The sequence below is a fragment of the Tachyglossus aculeatus genome, chromosome 16, assembly GCF_015852505.1.
Source record: "Tachyglossus aculeatus isolate mTacAcu1 chromosome 16, mTacAcu1.pri, whole genome shotgun sequence".
Taxonomy (NCBI): Eukaryota; Metazoa; Chordata; class Mammalia; order Monotremata; family Tachyglossidae; genus Tachyglossus; species Tachyglossus aculeatus.
Genome location: NC_052081.1, coordinates 27,831,646 through 27,838,615, shown reverse-complemented (window position 1 = coordinate 27,838,615; position 6,970 = coordinate 27,831,646).

Below are 6,970 nucleotides of genomic sequence, written 5' to 3'. Positions count from 1 at the left end.
ATTATTATTATTATTATTAATAACAAACACAAGGAGGATGGGATTAAGACATTTACGGGCACACTGCAGAAGGACAATGGAATTTCAAAAAGGAACAAGAATAGATAATCCCTGCATCTCCAGGAGGAGTATTGAAAATATGGAGACAGTTCAGGATCGCGTTCGACTGCCTAGAGTAGCTGATGTGAGAAGCGAGGAAGCCCACCTTCTGGGAAGAACCGGGGAGGAGCAAGGGATGTTGGAAGAAGAGAAAGAGGGATTGAGGGGCAATGATCTTTGCTCTGTGTGTCAGAGCTCACTGGTCTGTGCAACAGTGAGGGGCAAGCCAGTAAATTTGGCACTGCTTTAGGCCTCTTGCCATTTCATCTCGTTCTTGGATCGGTGATTGTGCTGGGGCTCGTCCGTTTGTGAAGGCGGGGTGTACCCTTACAGGAAGGTTGGTACATTGTTGACAGAAGACAGTTGTCAGCAACACCTTTCTCTTAGAATTTCGCTTTATCTCCTTTGCTCCATCCCTCAGAAATCCAGTTCTCTGGAAACCCCATCTTTCAATGGCTCCCAAACTCAAAATAGCAAGTTGGCAAGTTCAGTCCTCACTACCAGCACAAGAGGTGGCACCATGTTGTTATAAAGAGGCCAAGGCTTCATCTTGGGCCCAGTGGCCATGAACATACGGAGCTGGGGTATTTCTAGAGCTGTGAATTAAACTGAAGAGCTGGAATCAAGTTGTAAACAATGTCAGACAATGTTAGCATGCATCATAAACAGCTAAATGAAGAACTGTGGAATAGAACAATTCATGCTTGGCTTGTAACCGTGACGGAGCGGTCACATGGCATTGAAACTAAAGGGAGGTAAGACAAAGTGTAATTACTGGATTGGAATTTGCCCAGCGCCCCAGGCAAATTCCAGCATCTCTTTATATGCACATATTTCATTTTTCAGCTGCACAGCTAGAGGAAATCCTTAGAGGAAGGGTCTAAGGCTTCAACAGGTAAAAAGATCAACGTGTTTTTAAAAACGGTTCTGTACTGTGGCAGCTTATCTGCTTTGCTAGAAAATATCCATTGCCTTGAACCCCGAGAGCTACTATTTACAGCCTACAACTTGTTAAGCTCTGCAGAGCACAGTCATAGTTTTAACGTGATGGTTTCAGTGCCAACAGTGCAGAAATATCTGTTTGTCTCCCATAGAATGCAGCCTATTTTACTAGGGACTTGAAAATTCAATGAAAGTGATACAAACCTCACACATTCCATACCAGAACTAACCAACTAAATAAAATTCATATAGCTTGCTGAAAAATACACTTAAAAACTGGACAGTGGAAAATAGAATGAGGGCATCAATGCATTATCAGGATCCTGACTAAATTAGAGGTATGCAGAATCGTGGCTGGGCCAGACTCTCTCTTTCATTTGTTCATTCAATTGTATTTATTGTGAGCTTACTGTGTGCACAGCACTGTACTAAGGGCTTGGGAGAGTACCAAATAACAATAAACAGACACATTCCCTGCCTACAATGAGCTTCCAGTCCAGAGGGGGAGAATATGACCATGAGCTATGACCAGAGAAACAGTATGATGTAGTGGCTAGACCACGGGCCTGGGAGTCAGAAGGTCATGGGTTCTGATCTCAGCTCCACCACTTGTCTGCTGTGTAACCTTGGGCAAGTCATTTCACTTCTTGGGGCCTCAGTTACCTCATCTGTAAAATGGAGATTGAGACTGTGAGTCCTACGTGGAACAGGGACTGTGTCCATCCCAATTTGCTTGTATCTACCCCAATGCTTAGTACCGTGCCTGGCATATAGTAAGCGCCACATAAATACCATTATTATTATTATTAGGTATGGTCCTGCACAGACAGCACATATGGTTTCTTGAGTCATTTTGTCCTGGTGGTCTATGGGTTGCAATCCAAATCAAGCAACCATTAATTTCTCTTGGGGTTCTGGGACAGTTCCCTGCCATGTTGGAGTCTCCCCCTTCTAGACTGTAAGCCCACTGTTGGGTAGGGACCATCTCTATATGTTGCCAACTTGTACTTCCCAAGCACTTAGTACAGTGCTCTGCAAACGGTAAGTGCTCAATAAATACGATTGAATGAATGAATGAATGACCTGCCCTTGCCACAATAGAGAAGGAGTACAGCCTGGAAAGAGCAAGGACCTGGGAGTCAGAAGGACCTGGCTTCTAATCCCAGCTCTGCCACTTATCTGCTGTGTGACATTGGGCAAATCACTTAACTTCTCTGTGCTTCAGTTGCCTCATCTGTAAAATGGGGATTAAGACTCTGAGCACCATGTAGAACAGACTTCATCCAACTCTCCTGTCACAGAGTAAGTGCTTAACAAATACCATGAAAAGGAAAAAACACCTCAAAATCATTACAAAACTATACTGATAGCAGGAAGATGTGCATGCAAATGGGTTGCACTGAACCATTCACACTCTCTTGTCTAGTCTCCCTGTAGTTAGCAGCCTTTACTGGGGATCACTTACTGATAGCTATCTCACTGGTAACAAAAATTAATGCCCATCAACTCCCTAGTATGTGAAAGACTTCTAGGATAGTCATAGGCTTAGAGTCCACCTGGCATCATGCCATTGAAATATACACATCAGAGATTCCTGTTTAATTCCTGCTACTTATTTTCATAACTTCAGAAACTTCAGCATAAATCATCCACCCAACCTTATGGATGCCCACAAGTGATAGATTCTGAATCTTGGGGAGAGAAGAGTCTCCCTCTTTCCCACCTCCCCACAACAAAACTCTCCCTAATACTCTGTCCTCCTGTCTACTCTGGCTTTAGGGCTGTGTGTGGTTGGGAAGCTGACACAATTTTCTGCCTGTCTGTAGCCCAAGGGAACTCCATTCCAGGAGAGTGGAAGCATCAGGAGAATGTGGGCTTCTCTGATGCTTATCAGGGCCTGATCTCTGGTGTTCAGATGTGTTCAGGGAGGGTCCTTGCTCAACTACTTTGGGAGTATGACAGGAAGATGCTTAGGGAAACATAACAATAGACCCAAATGTGCCTTGGACATTCCCCCAAACAAGAGAGATTCAAGAACATAGGATGATCAGTGATGTACTCCATCCATGTATGGGGGGAACTGGAATGGTCGAAATGACTGGAGTAGAAAAGAATGAAGGGCAGTATTGGCTCAGGGTAGCCTTCTCGAAAGCAGGCTAATATTGACAGATGGATTAGTAAATTCCCCCAGATGGTGGCCTTCCCAGGGCTCACACGGGATGACAGACCGTGAGAATGCTGAAAGGAGCTGGATTTTCTAATTCCAGAGATGTTAAAGTAGCTAAACCAACAGAGAAATAAAATTAGTGTTCCCCTTCCAGGGTCTCTTGATAGTGTGGCTTGAGAACTCAAAACAAAGTCTGCTCAGGTAATCAAGGCACCCGTTATTCCTGTTGGTTAAGTATGATGAGTGGAGGGGAGACGAGTGGAGGGGAGATGAGGGGAGAGTTCCTTCCTCTAAGTACTGTCTCAATCTAGAATTACTGGATCACACTCCTGGGCCAATATAGTTTCTGGAGAAGCAGCATGGTATAGGGGTTAGAGGATGGGCCTGGGAGTTAGAAGATCATGAGTTCTAATTCTGGCTTTGCAACTTGTCTGCTCTGTGACCTTGGGCAACTCATTTCATTACTCTGTTCCTCAGTTACCTCATCTGTAAAATGGGGATTAAAACTGTGGGATTACATGGAACAGGGACTGTATCCACCAAGATTTGCTTTTAACCACCCCAGCATTTAGTACAGTGCCTGGCACATAGTAAGTGCTTAGCAAATACCACAATTATTATTATTGTTGTCACATGATCCTAACAACATATAAACCGGGGACTAGGAGAAGCTGAGATGCCAATAGATGGTCAAAACAGTTCTACCCTCCAGGATCAGATCATTCAATCAATCAATTATTATAGTCTGCTGCTGCTCTTGGCTGCTTCCTTCTGTCCTTTTCCCAGGTATCACCCAGGCAATCTTCCCTGAGTATGGAGTGCTGCTATCCAATCCCACCAGGGGCCCCACTCTCTCCCAACATCTCAGTGTCATAGACCCCCTCCAACCACATCTTCCCCAGCTTCTGGGCCTTTCATCCAAGGATTATCAGTCATCCTTTGTGATCCTGGGCCCCGTGGCAAGGGCAGCTAAGCTCGGGAAGCCACCTTTTCCTAGGACCTCTGCTCCAGGCTGTCTCATACCCAGCTTGGGAAAAACTCCTCGCCCTCGGCTTCAAGGCTCTCCATCACCTCCCTTCTCTCCTTCTACAGCCCAGCCCGCACCCTCCGCTCCTCTGCCGCTAATCTCCTCACTGCGCCTCATTCTCGCCTGTCCAACCGTCGACCCCCGGCCCACGTCCTCCCCCTGGTCTGGAATGCCCTCCTTCCGCACATCCACCAAGCTAGCTCTCTTCCTCCCTTCAAAGCCCTACTGAGAGCTCACCTCCTCCAGGAGGCCTTCCCAGACTGAGCACCCTCCTTCCTTTCCCCCTTCTCCCCGCTTTACCTCCTTCCCCTCCCCACAGCACCTGTATATATGTATATATGTTTGTACGTATTTATTATTCTATTTATATATTTATTTTACTTGTACATATTTATTCTATTTATTTTATTTTGTTAAAATGTTTTATTTTGTTGTCTGTCTCCCCCTTCTAGACTGTGAGTCCGCTTTTGTGTAGGGACCGTCTCTATATGTCGCCAACTTGTACTTCCCAAGCGCTTAGTACAGTGCTTTGCATACAGTAAGCACTCAATAAATACGATTGAATGAATGAATGATGACAAATTGAAGCTATATCCTCTTCGAATCAAGAGGATCCCAGATACCCGCCTTGGCCCAAGGAAGTAATATATCAATAATAATAATAATGTTGGTATTTGTTAAGTGCTTACTATGTTCCAAGCACTGTTCTAAGAGATGGGGTGGATACAAGGTAATCAGGTTGTCCCACGTGGGGCTCACAGTCTTCACCCCCATTTTACAAATGAGGGAACTGAGGCCCAGAGAAGTTAAGTGACTTGCCCAAAGTCACACAGCTGACAGTTGGCAGAGTCGGGATTTGAACCCACAACCTCTGATTCCAAAGCCCGGGCTCTTTCTGCTGAGCCACGCTGAAGAGGGTAGGGGAATAGAAGAAGAGAAAAGTTCTCTCTGGAACTTAAATAAACAAGAAAATTCGATCCTGTAAAAAAAAAAAAAGCCTCCTTTGTTTCTAAGAGCTGGGAAACAGAGGAGTCACATAGAAATAAAACTAAAGATTGTTGCCACACACGATGAGTAGGAGCAGGTAGTGACTCTTGCTCTATCTTGATAAGAAGGTCTGAGAAGCAGCATGGCTTAGTGGAAAGAGCCTGGGCTTGGGAGTCAGAGGTCATGGGTTCTAATCCTGACTCTGCCACTTGTCTGCTGTGTGACATTGGGCAAGTCACTTAACTTCCCTGTGCCGCAATTAACTCATCAGTAAAATGGGGATGAAGACTGTGAGTCCCACGTGGGACAACCTGATTACTTTGTATCTACTCCTGCACTTAGAACAGTGCTTGGCACATAGTAAGCGCTTAATAAATACCAACATTATTATTATTATTATATGGGCACAATCTGGAATGCCCAAAGCAAAAGCCATCTTGCTAGAACAGCCTGGAAAGGCCCTCTTGCTTCTCAGTCACCTAAGGCTGTAACTCTTGCTTCATCATTCTCATCAACAGTACTTACTGAATGTTTGCTCAAACAATCAATCAATCATTTTTGTTTTAGCACTTACTGTGTACAGATCACTGTATTAAGCACTTGGGAGAGTACAATGCAGCAGAGTTGGTAGAAGAGCTTAAAGAAGAGGACCCCCTAAGCACCCAGCAGAATTCTCCGTATCTCTCTGAGGCAACTGTCCACTGTCTCATGCTTGAGGTTCCCCATCTTCCAGCCCATGTGGAGCAGGTCCATGTTTGACCACCTCGGTTAGGCCATTCTTCTCTTCAGTCAGGCTCAGAGAGAAAAACAGTGCAGTGAATGGGTGCTATCGAAGGGGCCCACCCTAAAGTGACCTTTCTCCCTTTCATGCCTGAGGAGATTCAGAGTTCAGTTCTGCCTGATCATAAAGGAGAAACCAGGATCGCTTCTTCCTCTGCACACCAGGGACAAGGAAGACAATTTCTGGGTTTGTCTTCTAGTGAGACCTTAAGAGGAATGGGGGAAAATGAAGCAATGGTGAAGTCTTATGGAAGAGATAAAAGGGTACTGCTTCCCGTTTCCATACCGTTTCTGGCATTCTTATCTATCATAGTTAATCCTGAATCAAAGATCACCTGCCTGGGACATTTTACCTAGAGGAAATGTCTATTGTTGACTCCCCAAGCATCCAGTAGAATTAATTAATTAATTAATTAATTAATTAATTAATTATGATATTTGTTAAACGCTTACTATGTGCCAGGCACTATACTAAGTGCTGGGGTGGATACAAGTAAATCAGGTTGGACACAGTCCGTGTCCCACATGGGGCTCACAGTCTTAAGCCCCATTTTACAGATGAGATAACTGAGCCACAGGGAAGTGAAGTGACTTGCCCAAGGCCACACAGCAGACAAGTGGTGGAGTCTAAATTAGAACGTATGACCTTCTGACTCCCAGGCCCTTTCTCCACTATACCATGCTGATTCCCCTAGAATTCTTCTGGATGCTTGGGGGGTTCCTATTCTGTAAGCTCCTTGTGGGCAGAGAACATGTCTACCAACTCTGCTATACTGTACTCTCCAAAGCGCTTAAGTACTGTTGATGAGGATGATGAAGCAAGAGTTACAGCTTTAGGCGACTGAGAAGCAAGAGGGCTTTCTCCAGGCTGTTCTAACAGGGCTTAGAAGAAGATTTACTAAATCTTGATTTGCTAAGACAAAAATGAGTGTCTTCACTGTAGATATCTGGAGTATTTAGACTGTAAA